The sequence below is a fragment of the Dendrobates tinctorius genome, unplaced genomic scaffold (assembly GCF_039654945.1).
Source record: "Dendrobates tinctorius isolate UK_male_01 unplaced genomic scaffold, ASM3965494v1 ptg000005l, whole genome shotgun sequence".
In the NCBI taxonomy this organism is placed as follows: domain Eukaryota; kingdom Metazoa; phylum Chordata; class Amphibia; order Anura; family Dendrobatidae; genus Dendrobates; species Dendrobates tinctorius.
Window position 1 is genome coordinate 21,494,585 of NW_027361673.1, and position 14,436 is coordinate 21,509,020.

At 41.7% G+C, this 14,436-nt stretch overlaps 1 protein-coding gene across 1 annotated transcript in view; it reads right to left on the reverse strand.

The window, feature by feature from the left end:
* Positions 1-14,436, reverse strand: part of GADL1 (glutamate decarboxylase like 1) — a 657,207-nt gene that overhangs the window by 549,816 nt on the left and 92,955 nt on the right. The window lies entirely within an intron of this gene.

Below are 14,436 nucleotides of genomic sequence, written 5' to 3' on the forward strand. Positions count from 1 at the left end.
TATAGTGTATATAGGGAGCTATATGGGGGCTCAAACTGTATATAGGCAGCTATATGTGGGCTCATAGTATTTATAGAAGGCTGCATTGGGGCACATACTATATATAGGCAGCAATGTAAGGGCTAATACTGTATATAAGCAGCTATATCGGGGCTCATACTGTATATAGGCAGCTTTGTGCAAGCTCATATATTATATAGGAGGCGGTCACGTGCCCCGTCCTGAGTGACACGGCCAGCAGACCGGTAACTGATACAACAGGACGCGGCACGTGTAATTGTCCTATGTGATGCGGCCCACAGGCCGGTAACTAAGACAAGGGAATAGGGAAAACCTGGGTAACAATAACAATGGCAGCCCTGCGATAGGGAACGGGGAAGTGGAGACCTCCTGCACTCCCCTGAGTCAGTGTCTCTACACTCCTAACGCTCCCTAGGCCGGTTCCGCACCGGGCACCAATCAGGAACCTAAAGACCCTGACTCGCCCTGCACCTAAACCCTCACTAGGGAATTGGTCAGTGCCGAAACTAATCCCACCACTGCACTAAACACACATAAGGAAAAATGACAAAACAGGGGGACACCACTTAGCTTTGCTCTGTTGCTTACGCTCCCAGCAACAGAGCCCACCACCTGCGTGCATCTTTTCCTCCGAACGGATCCAACACCATAGTGCAGCCTTGGAGCAAACAGAGTCCACCACCTGCGTGCAGCTGTCCAGAAACAGAGTCCAGCAAATGAGTCCAGCTTTTCTGCCAAAGAATCCAACATTTTGAGTCCAGCTCTCCAGCAACCGAGTCCGGCACCCTGAGTGCAGCTCTACACCATAGCCGCCACTCCACCAAGCAATGCCAGCCCTCCTTGCAGACACCATAGCTAACACTCCACCAAGCCATGCCAGCCCTCCTTGCAGACACCATAGCTAACACTCCACCAAGCCATGCCAGCCCTCCTTGCAGACACCATAGCTGCTACTCCAGGACTCTCACTGAGCTGCCCGTGACTCTCCTTCAGCTCCATTCTTCACCCAGGCTTGCTTGCAAATGAGGAACTATCACCAACAGTGATTGACACACCTGACACTCTTTTATAGAGCAATCACACCTGTTACATAATCACGTGCACCAACTAAGGTAACCAGACTGCAATGACCCTAATGGCCACCGGGGGAAAACCACCTTTGGCACACAGCCAAAGGAAAAAAAAGGTTACTTTGTGCATTTAATCTGTCAGATCCAACCTGGATCGTGACAGTACCCTCCCCTTAATGAGGGGCCTCTGGACCCTCAAGACCACTCCTCATCAGGGCACCACCTACAGCGGAGACGCCTAGATCCAGAGTTCACCCCTGCAACTACCTGCATCTCAGGTTTATGACAAACGCACCGCTGGTATTTGCAAAGTGTGCTCTGGAGGCACCACTCATCTCCAAAGCGCCGACCTGGGGAACGAGTTATGTATGTGTATGTTCGATATGAGCTGGTAAGACTCCGCAACACACTCACACTAGATGTTTTTTGGTGGGACCCATACACACTCGTTCACACACAGGTCTGGACCTGAATGTTTATTGCCACACATTCGTTTGTCAATAATCGGGGAACTCTCTCTGGAATTGACAACAGAGGCGTCCCCCTGTGTCACCACACTCACACCCCTGCACTCCACCAAGGGGTACACCACCCCCCAACCCTTTACGCCATGAGGTCTGCGCTTCCCAGGGTTGGCTAATGGCGAGGGTTGAGACATGCCCCTACTTTCCTGCAGCACACCTGCTGCTCACACTGGAGAGGAAGGGGCCCAGGATATGGAGGAAAAATACACTCCCTGGTCGTCTTCCTCCACACGACCAGGAGGGGCGGCTTCTTCGATTGTATGGAAGATTTGGCGCGAGCCCCACGGACAGTAACACCAGTCTGCTCACTACCGGGACACACCCTTTCACCTCGGGGACCCCCAGACAGCACCATGGGGACACCAACTCCACCCACCTGTCTGGGTGCGTACGCCAGTATGAGCAAGTCCCGCTCCCCAGCAGCGACTCTAGGGGGCTTCATTGCCAGCCGCTATTTGATTTTACGGTTGAGTCAGAGGGAAGGCCCCAGACCCCGATCACTGCTGCTGGAACTGCTCACACACCATGCAGCTCCTCACTCACCTCAGTGAGGCCCAGCAGCAAATGCCCACAGGTTTGAACACGGCCCAAGGCTCACCAAAAAAAAAATGTAAGGTTGGTGATAATGTCACGTGCCCCGTCCTGAGTGACACGGCCAGCAGGCCGGTAACTGATACAACAGGACGCGGCACGTGTAATTGTCCTGTGTGACGCGGCCCGCAGGCCGGTAACTAATACAATAAGACAAGGGAATAGGGGAAATCTGGGTAACAATAACAAAGGCGGCCCTGTGATAGGGAACGGGGAAGTGGAGACCTCCTGCACTCCCCTGAATCAGTGTCTCTACACTCCTAATGTTCCCTAGGCCGGTTCCGCACTGGGCGCCGATCAGGAACCTAAAAACCCTGACTCGCCCTGCACCTAAACCCTCACTAGGGAATTGGTCAGTGCGGAAACTAATCCCACCACTGCACTAAACACACATAAGGAAAAATCACAAAACAGGGGAACACCACTTAGCTTTGCTCTGTTGCTTACGCTCCCAGCAACAGAGCCCACCACCTGCATGCATCTTTTCCTCTGAACAGATCCAACACCATAGTGTAGCTGACACTCCACCATGCCATGCCAGCCCTCCTTGCAGACACCATAGCTGTTACTCCAGGACTCTCACTGAGCTGCCCGTGACTCTCCTTCAGCTCCATTCTTCTCCCAGGCTTGCTTGCAAATGAGAAACTTATCACCAACAGTGATAGACACACCTGACACTCTTTTATAGAGCAATCACACCTGTTACATAACCATGTGCACAAACTGAGGTAACCAGAGTGCAATGACCCTAATGGCCACCGGGGGGAAAACCACCTTTGGCACACAGCCAAAGGAAAAAAAGGTTACTTAGTGCATTTAATCTGTCAGATCCAATCTTGTGACAGAGGCTATGTGGAGGCTCATACTGTATTTAGGTAACTATGAGCTATGTGGGGGCTCATACCATATATAGGAGGCTCTATGGGAGCTCACATTGTATATAGGCAGCTATGTGCTGGCTCCTACTGTACATAGGAGGATATATGGAGGCTTATAATATATAAAGGCAGCTATTTAGGGGCTCAAGCAGTATATAGGTAGCTATGTGGGGGGCTCATACTGTACATAGGAGGCTATATAGCAGCTAATAGTGTATATAGGTAGCTAGAATCATACTGTATAAAGGGGCTATGTGCGGGCTCATACTATTTATAGAAGGTTATGTGGGACCTCATACTGTATATAGAATTCTATATGGGGCATACTATATATTAGGGACTGCGGAACGCACCAAATAATATGAAAGTAACAAAAGTAAACACAAAATGCAGTTTTTAAATGGAGGTTTTAAGGGAAATAGAAATACAAACCTACAGGGCCCTGTGTCAAAAAGTGATTGCCTACCACTTAAACATAAATTAAATGTGGTTTATCACATCTTTGGGAAGCTGAATTCAAATTCCCTAGTCCATGCCTGATAACTGAAACACCTGTTCTCAATCAAGAAATCACTTAAATAGGACCTGCCTGACCTAAAGGTCTTTAAAAGCTAGACATCATGCCGCAATCCAAAGAAATTCTGGAACAAATTAAAAGCAAAGTAACTGAGATCTGTCAGCCTGGAAAAAGGTTATAAAGCCATTTCTAAAACTTTGAAACTCCAGCAAGCCACATAAGAGTAATTATCCCCAAATGGCAAAAACATGATGAACCTTCCCAAGAGTGGTTGGCTGACCAAAATTACCCCAAGAGCACAGCGATGACTCATCCAAAAAATCAAAAAAGACCTCACAACAATAAAGAACTGGAGGACTCACTTGCCTCAGTTAAGGTCAGTGTTCATGACTCCACCATAAGAGACTGGGCAAAAATGGCCTGCATGGCAGAGTTCCAAGAAAAAAACACTGCTGGGCAATGACATAAAAGCTCGTCTGAATTTTGCCAGAAAACATCTTGATGATCCCCAAGGCTTTTGGGAGAATACTCTGGACTGACCAGACAAAAGTTTAACTTTTTGTAAGTAGTATGTCCCATTACCTCTGGAGTAGAAGTTACACAGCATTTCAGAAAAGGAACATCATAGCAACAGCAAAATATGGTGGTGGTAGTGTGATGGTCTGGGGCTGTTTTGCTGCTTCAGTACCTGGAAGACATGCTGTGGTAAATCTAACCATGAATTGCTGTCTACCAAACAATCCTGAAGGAGAATGTCCGGCCATCTGTTTGTGGCCTCAAGCTGAAGCGCACTTGGGTTATACAGCAGGACCATGACCCAAAATACACCAGCAAGTCCACCTCTGACTGGCACAAGAAAGAAAATTAAGACTTTGAAGTGGCCTAGCCCAAGTCTTTACCTTATCCTGATTACGATGCTGTGACATGACCTTAAAATGGTGGTTCATGTACGGAAACCTTCCAATGTGGCTGAATTACAACAATTCTGCAAAGACGAGGGAGCCAAAATTCCTCAAGTGCCCTATAGGTTGATCTCTTTAATTGAGGGGGCTATGTGGAGGCTCATAATAGGGGATCATTCTAAATAATTGATCTCTTCCAATGTTACTTTTAATTTAATAAATGGTGTACATACAGGTGCTTCTCACAAAATTAGCATATCATCTAAAAGTTAATTCATTTCAGTTCTTCACAACAAAAAGTGACTCATATTAAATAGAGTCATTACAGAGTGATCTATTTCAAGTGTTTATTTTTGCAAAATCACCTGATCTTAACCCCATACAGAATCTATGGGCATTGTAAAGAGAGAGATGAGAGACACAACAATGCAGACGAGCTGACGGCTGCTATTAAAGCAACCTGGGCTTCCATAACACTTCAGCAGTGCCACAAGCTGATCATCTCCATGCCATGCTGCACTGATGCAGTAATTGATGCAAAAGGAGCCCCGACCAAGTACTGAGTGCATCTACTGAGCATACATTTCAGTAGGGCAACATTTCGTATTTTAAAATCATTTTTTCAAGTTGATGTTTTAAAGTATTCTAATTTACTGAGATAATGACTTTTGCGATTTCATTGGCTGTAAGCCATAATCATCAACATGAGCAGAAATAAACACATGAAATAGATCATTCTGTTTGTAATAACTCTATATAATATGAGTTTCACTTTTTGTATTGAAAAACTGAAATAAATTAACTTTTTGGTGACATTCTAATTTTGTGAGAAGCACCTGTATTTGTTTTCGACCTATCAATTTAACAAACTTAAACATCACCCACAAATTGTAAAATCAGTAACTTTATCTGTGATAGTCAATGATGCCATTTTGAAATTGTCATTGATATTATATTTATATATGTGATATAGTTGCCCTAATGCAGGCAACATATTACAAGATGCCACCTTAAATTGTTCTTGCTCCAATCTAATAGCAGACAGTGACAATCTGCACTATACTTTGTTGCTATGGACAGCAAAGACATTTTTTGTTGGGATATACAGATAGACAAGGAAAACTGAGCTTGGTGGGGAGATAAGTTGCATAATATGATATGGTCAAATCTGTTAAAATTTAAATTCACCAGGTTTGACTAGTTTTACCAATTGTAACCTGCACTTGGCAGTACTACAGCACAGACGGCTGGTGTCAGTAGTGGTGGTATTTGGCTGTTGTCAGAGGTTTCCACATTCTTAGGCATGATATGTTTTTTTCTTTTACATCATCCACTCCCCTGTCAATGCCAATTTTTCTTTTACCATACATTTGTACAACACTATCATTAATTTTTTAAACCAATTTTTTAAATCACTACCAAAAAAAAGGAGGAAGAAATGCTAGGTAGGCAGTGAACAACATACAGTGGGTACAGAAAGTATTCAGAACCCTTTAAATTTTTCACTCTTTGTTTCACTGCAACCATTTGGTAAATTCAAAAAAGTTCATTTTTTTTCCCCATTAATTTACACTCTGCACCCCATCTTGACTGAAAAAAAAACTGAAATGTTGAAATTTTAGGAAATTTATTAAAAAAGAAAAACTGAAATATCACATGGTCATAAGTATTCAGACCCTTTGCTCAGTATTGAGTAGGAGCACCCTTTTGAGCTAGTACAGCCATAAGTCTTCTTGGAAATGATGCCATAAGTTTTTCACACCTGGTTTTGGTGATCCTTTGCCATTCTTCCTTGCAGATCCTCTCCAGTTCCATCAGGCTGGATGATGAACGTTGGTGGACAGCCATTTTCAGGTCTCTCTAGAGATGCTAAATTGGTTTTAGGTTGGGGCTCTGGCTGGGCCAGTCAAGAATGGTCACAGAGTTGTTCTGAAGCCACTCTTTTGTTATTTTAGCTGTGTGCTTAGGGTCATTGTCTTGTAGGAAGGTGAACCTTTGGCCAAGTCTGAGGTCCAGAGCACTGTGAAAAAAGTTTTCATCCAGGATATATTTGCACTTAGCTGCATTCATGTTTCCTTCAATTGCAACCAGTCATAAAATCATAGAATCATAGAATCGTAGAGTTGGAAGGGACCTCCTGGGCCATCTGGTCCAACCCCCTGCAGTCATCCTGTCCCTGCAGCTGAAAAACACCCCTATAGCATGAAGCTGCCACCACCGTGTTTCACTATTCAGATTGTATTGGGCAGGTGATGTGCAGTGCCTGTTTTTCTCCACACATACCAATTAGAATTATCATCAGAAAGTTCTATCTTCATCTCGTCAGATCAGATCTTATTTCTCATAGTCTGGAAGTCCTTCATGTGTTTTTTAGCAAACTCTATGCGGGCTTTCATATGTCTTGCACTGAGAAGAGGCTTCCGTCGGGCCACTCTGCTATAAAGGCCCAACTGGTGGAGGGCTGCAGTGATAGTTGACTTTGTGGAACTTTCTCCCATCTCCCTACTGCAACCGTGGAGCTCAGCCAGATTGATCTTGGGGTTCTTGTTTACCTCTCTCACCAAGGCTCTTTTCCCATGATTGCTCAGTTTGGCTGGATGACCAGGTCTAGGAAGACTTCAGGTGGTCCCAAAGTTTTCCATTTAAGGATTATGGAGGCCACTGTGTTCTTAGGAACCTTGAGTAATGCAGAAATTCTTTTATAACCTTGGCCAGATTTGTGCCTTACCCCAATTCTGTCTCTGAGCTCCTTAGCCAGTTCCTTTGACCTCATGATTCTCATTTGGTCTGACATGCACTGTGAGCTGTGAGATCTTATATAGACAGGTGTGTGCCTTTCCAAATCAAGTTCTATCAGTTTATTTAAACACAGCTGGACTCCAATGAAGGAGTAGAACCATCTCAAGGAGGATCACAAGGAAATGTACAGCATGTGACTTAAATATGAGTGTCTGGGCAAAGGGTCTGAATACTTATGACCATGTGATATTTTCTTTTTTCTTTTTTAATAAATTTGTAAAAATTTCTACATTTCTGCTTTTTTCTGTCAAGATTGGGTGCAGAGTGTACATTAATGAGAAAAAAATGAACTTTTTTTGAATTTACCAAATAACTGCAATAAAACAAAGAGTGAAAAATGTAAAGGGGTCTGAATACTTTCTGTACCCACTGTAGTTCTGAAAATACCCAAGTTCAACTTGATGTTTAATTTGTTAATTATTAAACTATAAAAAATATGCAAAATATAATTGTGCACATCATTAGAATTACAAGATGTGCGATATAATAAAAGACTCATTTGATCAATATTTTTCTTGCTCCTTGGAAGCTTGTGCCAAGTTAGATACAATATTCTCCCTTATCATGTTTTTTTGAACATTTAATATGGCTCATTTAGCACACAGAATGGCAAAAATATGTGAGAGTTATCCATCCTTCTGCTGTTTTACTCAAAACCATTAAGCAAGCTAGTAAACTGTAAAAGCTTGCCTGGAGCAAGCCAAAGAGCATAGCAAGAAAATCACTATTTGCGAAAGGAAAGTAATTGATGTTGATTGAACAAGATTGTTAACTATAAACTGCAAAAAAACTTGCTTTGTTGAGTCTACTTAGTGGGTGTAAATGAAGTATTGTCAGAATTAATCATCAATTGATTTCATAGGGGTTGTAAAATGGCAGCTGCGTTATAATTATGTGGCTGGTAGGCACACATCTTTGTCAAGGTAATAGGCAAAAAGGTTGTAAGCTTCACTTCTTTGCCTCAAATTACAAATAGTAGGATTCTCTTAATATGAGTTGCATTATTCTTTCCGAATTTCTCAGCCACTTAATACAAGTATTGGAATGGAAATTTGGATTGATAATCAACATAACATACTTTTAAGCTATGTATGAAAAATAAAAATATTCATTTATATCACGTACAAATTAATACTCACATCCCAAATACAAAAAAATACAATATATGGGCATTTGGGCTGGTTTACTAAGCTACATGTGCCAGAATTTTGTCTTAAAGAGTAAATATCAGAAAGTGACTATTTCCGGCAGTCCCTTAGACAATAAATTCAAGATGGATTTATGCAGAGCTCAGTTCCAAGAATTGTTTTCAGGATTGCTGAAGTTCCTAGAGATCCGACCTATAATGATAAGTTATCCCTATAAGGGATCCTGGGAGTAGCACTTTAAATTTGGACCAGAAAATTATCTGATATGCCTCACATTACATATCCAACAAGAGGTTGTGACCTAAACTAATAAGGGAAAGGAAATATAGCCTAATTTGTGATCTTGTGTGCCAAAATTGCTCAAAAATAATTTGGCATAACTTGGTGGACCTAGTAAACCAACAATAAACTTAAGCTTAGCAGTCGAAAGATGAATTAAATTTATCGAACAAGAATGAGCCACTTTGATAAATTAGTCACATTTTAAAGGGAATCTGTCACCTACTTTAGGCGGGCGATGAAAACGAGGTTGGTCCGGTCCGATGGGTGGTGTTCCCGATGTGTGCCGCCTCCCCATCCTTGGCCACCGTCCGCAGTTTTTTGAGGAATAGGAGTAGGTGTCAACCATTTTTTGAGCGTGCGCTAAGCATTCTTGGCTAGCGCATGCGCAGTATGCTTTGCCCAACTGCGGGCAAAGTCGAAAAGCCTGACTGCTCATGCGCCGGTTAACTAACCCCCGGAAGTATTTTGCTGTGTTCCGGGGCTTAGTTAACAGGCGCATGCGCAGTCAGGCTTTTCAGCTTTGCCCGCAGTTGGACAAAGCATACTGCGCGTGCGCTAGCCAAGAATGCTTAGCGCACGTGCAAAAAATGGCGGAACCTACTCCTATTCCTCAAAAAGCTGCGGACAGCAGCCAAAAATGGGGAGGCGGAACACATCGGGACACCGCCCATCGGACCGGACTGACCTCGTTTTCATCACCCGCCAAACGTAGGTGACAGATTCCCTTTAATACTGTGAAGAATATGCTTTCACTGTCTAAAAGTGAGATAACTTTAGTAAATCAGCATGAAAATACAAGGAACAAAGATATCTTGAGATCCCGTAGGGTTTTTCATTCTATTCTATACGAATGAACTTTTGAATAATAATGTTTGTTATGTATATCTGCAATGTTCATTCAAGAATAAATATTAGAGATATCCAAACTGATTCTATGAGAATCAACTTCCTTATTATTTTTTTCAAACATTAAAATCTTACAACTGGATTCCCGCAAATTGACCAAAATCCCCATTGCCATTTTACTCATTGTTGAAGACTGTTTTAACCAGAAAAAGATCACATGACTTTGGGCAAAGCAGACTTCCATATAATATCTTGCAGCTATCACACTACAGTACAGTTGTATAGCATAGCTGGTCAGGTGGAACTATTATAGTCTGCATAAAAGCAGAGATGGGGAATACAGCTGCCATTTGGGGTGTATCGCGATAGCAAGAGAAGTCACAGCTTATAGCTTAGCTATAGAGATAGGTAGAGGAAGTCATAAAACTCTGAACTAACATTACTGATAATATGTGCGACAGTACAGCAATTAAAACCTGTTACCTTCCAGTTACCCATAGCCATATATGTTAACCCCTTTCTGACATATGACGTACTATCCAGTCCATGTGACCTTGGACTTAATTCCCAAGGACGGGATAGTACGTAATAGCGATCAGCGGCGCTCTCGGGGGGAGCTCCGCTGATCGCGGCCGAGTGTCAGCTGATTATCACAGCTGACACCCGGCACTATGTGTCAGGGGCTGTCATGGACCGCCCCCGGCACATTAACCCCTGGCACACTGTGATCAAACACGATCGCAGTGTACCGGGGTTTAGGGAAGCATCGACAGGGAGAGGGCTCCCTCCGTGCTTCCCTGAGACCCCCGAAGCAGCGCAATGTGCAGCGCTGCTGCAGGGGCCTCCTTCCCTACGGGTCCCCGGATCCAATATGGCAGCGGGGACCTTCGGGGGCCTGGAAGGAGCCGGCTTCCTCACTACCTGCAGAGCGCAGGCATGAGGAACCCTGCTGCAGTGCCTGTGTCAGATCGCTGATCTGTCAGAGATCTGTGATGTGACAGATCAGCGATCTCACACATGACAGTGATGTCCCCCCTGGAACAGTGTAATAAAGTTAAAAAAGTGTAAAAATAATTTATAAAAAATCGCTAAATAAATTAAAAAAAATATTCCCTAATAAATTCATTTTTTGGAAATAAAAAAAAAAACAATAAAAGTACACATATTTAGTATTGCCGCCTCCGTAACTACCCACCCTATAAAACTGTCCCATTAGTTAACCCCTTTAGTAAACCCCTTAAAAAATAAAAAAAAACAATGCAAAAAATAATGCTTTATTATCATACCGCCGAACAAAAAGTGTAATAACGCACAATCAAAAAGACGGACATAAATAACCATGGTACCGCTGAAAACATCATCTTCTCCCACAAAAAACAAGCTGCCATACAGCGTCATCAGCAAAAAAATAAAAATGTTATAGCTCGCAGAATAAAGCGATGCAAAAATAATTATTTTTTATATAAAATTGTTTTTATTGCATAAAAGCGCTAAAACATAAAAAAAGACATAAATGAGGTATTGCTGTAATCCTACTGACCAGAAGAATAAAACCGCTTTATCAATTTTACTGCACGTGGAACGGTGTAAACGCACCCCCCAAACGAAATTCATGAAATGCTGGTTTTTGTTCATTCTGCATCCCAAAAATCGGAATAAAAAGTGATCAAAATATGTCATGTGCCCGAAAATGGTACCAATAAAAACGTCAACTCGTCCCACAAAAAATAAGACCTCACATGACACAGTAGGTCAAAATATGGAAAAATTATAGCTCTCAAAATGTGGTGATGCAAAAACTATTTTTACAATAAAAAGCGTCTTTTAGCGTATGACAGCTGCCAAACATAAAAACCCGCCACAAATAGTAAATCAAAAACCCCTTTATCACCCTCTTAGTTAGGGAAAGATAAAATAAAAAAAAGTATTTATTTCCATTTTCCCATTAGGGTTAGGGTTAGGGCTAGGGTTAGGGGTGTGTTGGGGTTAGGGTTGGAGCTAGAATTGGAGGGTTTCCACTGTTTGGGCACATCAGGTGCTCTCCAAACGCAACATGGCGTCCGATCTCAATTCCAGCCAAAAAAGTCAAATGGCACTGCTTTCCTTCCGAGCTCTGCCATGGCCCACATAGTCGTTTACACCCACATATGGGGTGTCAGCGTACTCAGGACAAATTGCACAATAACTTTTAGGGTTCTGTTACGCTTGGGAAAATAAAAATTGGGGTGAGAAGATCATTTTTGTGGAAAAAATATGATATTTAATTATAAACTTCTGTGAAGCCCTTGTGGGTTCAAAGTTCTCACCACATATCTATATAAGTTCCTTGGGGGGGTCTAGTTTCCAAAATGGGTTCACTTGTGGGGGTTTCCACTGTTTAGGCACATCAGGGGCTCTCCAAACGTGATATTTGCGTCCGATCTGAATTCCAGCCAATTTTGCAGTGAAAATGTCAAACGGCGCTCCTTTCCTTCCGAGCTCTGCCATGCGCCAAAACAGTGGTTCCCCCCACATATCAGGTATCAGCGTACTCAGGACAAATTGCACAATAACTTTTGCAGTCCAATTTCTCCTGTTACCCTTGGTAAAATAAAAAAAATTGGACCTGAGGTAATTTTTTTGTGAAAAAAAGTGAAATGTTCATTTTTTAAAACATTCAAAAAATTCCTGTGAAGCACTTGAAGGGTTAATAAACTTCTTGAATGTGGTTTTGAGCACCGTGAGGTGTGCAGTTTTTAGAATGGTTTCACTTTTGGGTATTTTCTATCATATAGACTCCTCAAAGTGACTTCAAATGTGATGTGGTCCATAAAAATAAAATGGTGTTGCAAAAATGAGAAATCGCTGGTCAAATTTAACCCTTATAACTTCATAACAAAAAAAATTTTGGTTCCAAAATTGTGCTGATGTAAAGTAAACATGTGAGAAATGTTACTTATTAAGTATTTTGTGTTCCATATCTCTGTGATTTAAGGGCATAAAAATTCAAAGTTGGAAAATTGTGAAATTTTCTAAATTTTTGCCAAATTTCCATTTTTTTCACAAATAAATGCACTTTATATCAATGAAATTTTACCACTAACATGAAAAACAATAAGACTTGAGAAAACACTGTCAGAATCACCGGGATCCATGGAAGCTTTTCAGAGTTATTACCTGATAAAGGGACAGTGGTCAGAATTGTAAAAATTGGCGTGGTCATGAACGTGCAAACAACCCTTGGGGGTAAAGGGGTTAAAGTCACTTTGATATTATTAGGGATGTGCTTGCATTATAGAGCTTGATATTAGTTTTATATGGTCCTTAAAGTGCTTGTAAAAAAAAAAAACATTGTTGAAGCTGGTGAATTTAAATTTTAAAAGAATCTCTCATTTCTAATAAATAGGTTAAATGTGGAAAAATGGGACTGGTTTACCAAAACTATATATCTTTTAGAAAGTCCAAGTTTATCATTGTTTACTTCAACTTTTAGCTGGCTAAATGTAAAAAAAGTACCCTAAACTTTGGAAGAATTTAATTTCAATTAGGGCCACAGCCTTTCCGACAAACTGTAATTCTTATCAAGAAAGTTAAAAACTGTCCAAAATGTATAAGTGTGGTATAAGGTTCAAATTAGGTCAGAAATGTGATACTGATTTACTTAACTAAATGGGCCGATGTCCCAACTGGGCAATTTCTGTCCAGATTCCTTAACAAATTTTTCTTGCACAGTTGTTTTAGCTTTCATCTCTGGTGCATGAAATTGCAACACAGTCACATTCATATGGTGCCATTAAGTAATTGGGAACATTACTGTGTAAGGGAAAGTAAAAAGTGACTTTCATCCATTCCTGAGATCATGAATGAATGGCATATTGCAGCAATATGTACTCATGATTCCTATAAAGGACATACAGTTTTGGCCAAAAGTATTGACACCCCTGCAGTTCTGTCAGATAATATTCAATTTCTTCCTGAAAATGATTGCAAACACAAATTCATTGGTATTATTATCTTCATTTAATTTGTCTTAAATGAAAAAACACAAAAAGAATTGTCCTAAAGCCAAACTGGATATAATTCCACAACAAACATAAAAAAGAGGGTGGACAAAAGTATTGGCACTGTTCGAAAAATCATGTGATGCTTCTCTAATTTGTGTAATTAACAGCACCTGTAACTTACCTGTGGCACCTAACAGGTGTTGGCAAAAACTAAATCACTCTTGCAACCAGTTGACATGGATTAAAGTTGACTCAACCTCTGTCCTGTGTCCTTGTGTGTACCACATTGAGCATGGAGAAAAGAAATAAGACCGAAGAACTGTCTGAGGACTTGAGAAACCAAATTGTGAGGAAGTATGAGCACTCTCAAGGCTACAAGTCCATCTCCAAAGACCTGAATGTTCCTGTGTCTACCGTGCGCAGTGTCATCAAGAAGTTTAAAGCCCATGGCACTTTGGCTAGCCTCCCTAGATGTGGGCGGAAAAGAAAAATTGACAAGAGATTTCAACGCAAGATTGGGCTGATGTTGGATAAAGAACCTCGACTAACATCCAAACAAGTTCAAGCTGCCCTGCTGTCCGAGGGTACAACAGTGTCAACCTGTACTATCCATTGGCATCTAAATGAAAAGGGACTGTATGGTAGGAGACCCAGGAAGACCCCACTTCTTACCCCGAGACATAAAAAAGCCAGGCTGGAGTTTGCCAAAACTTACCTGAAAAAGCCTAAAAAGTTTTGGAAGAATGTTCTCTGGTCAGATGAGACAAAAGTAGAGCTTTTTGGGCAAAGGCATCAACATAGAGTTTACAGGAGAAAAAAAGAGGTATTCAAAGAATAGAACACGGTCCCTACAGTCAAACATGGCAGAGGTTCCC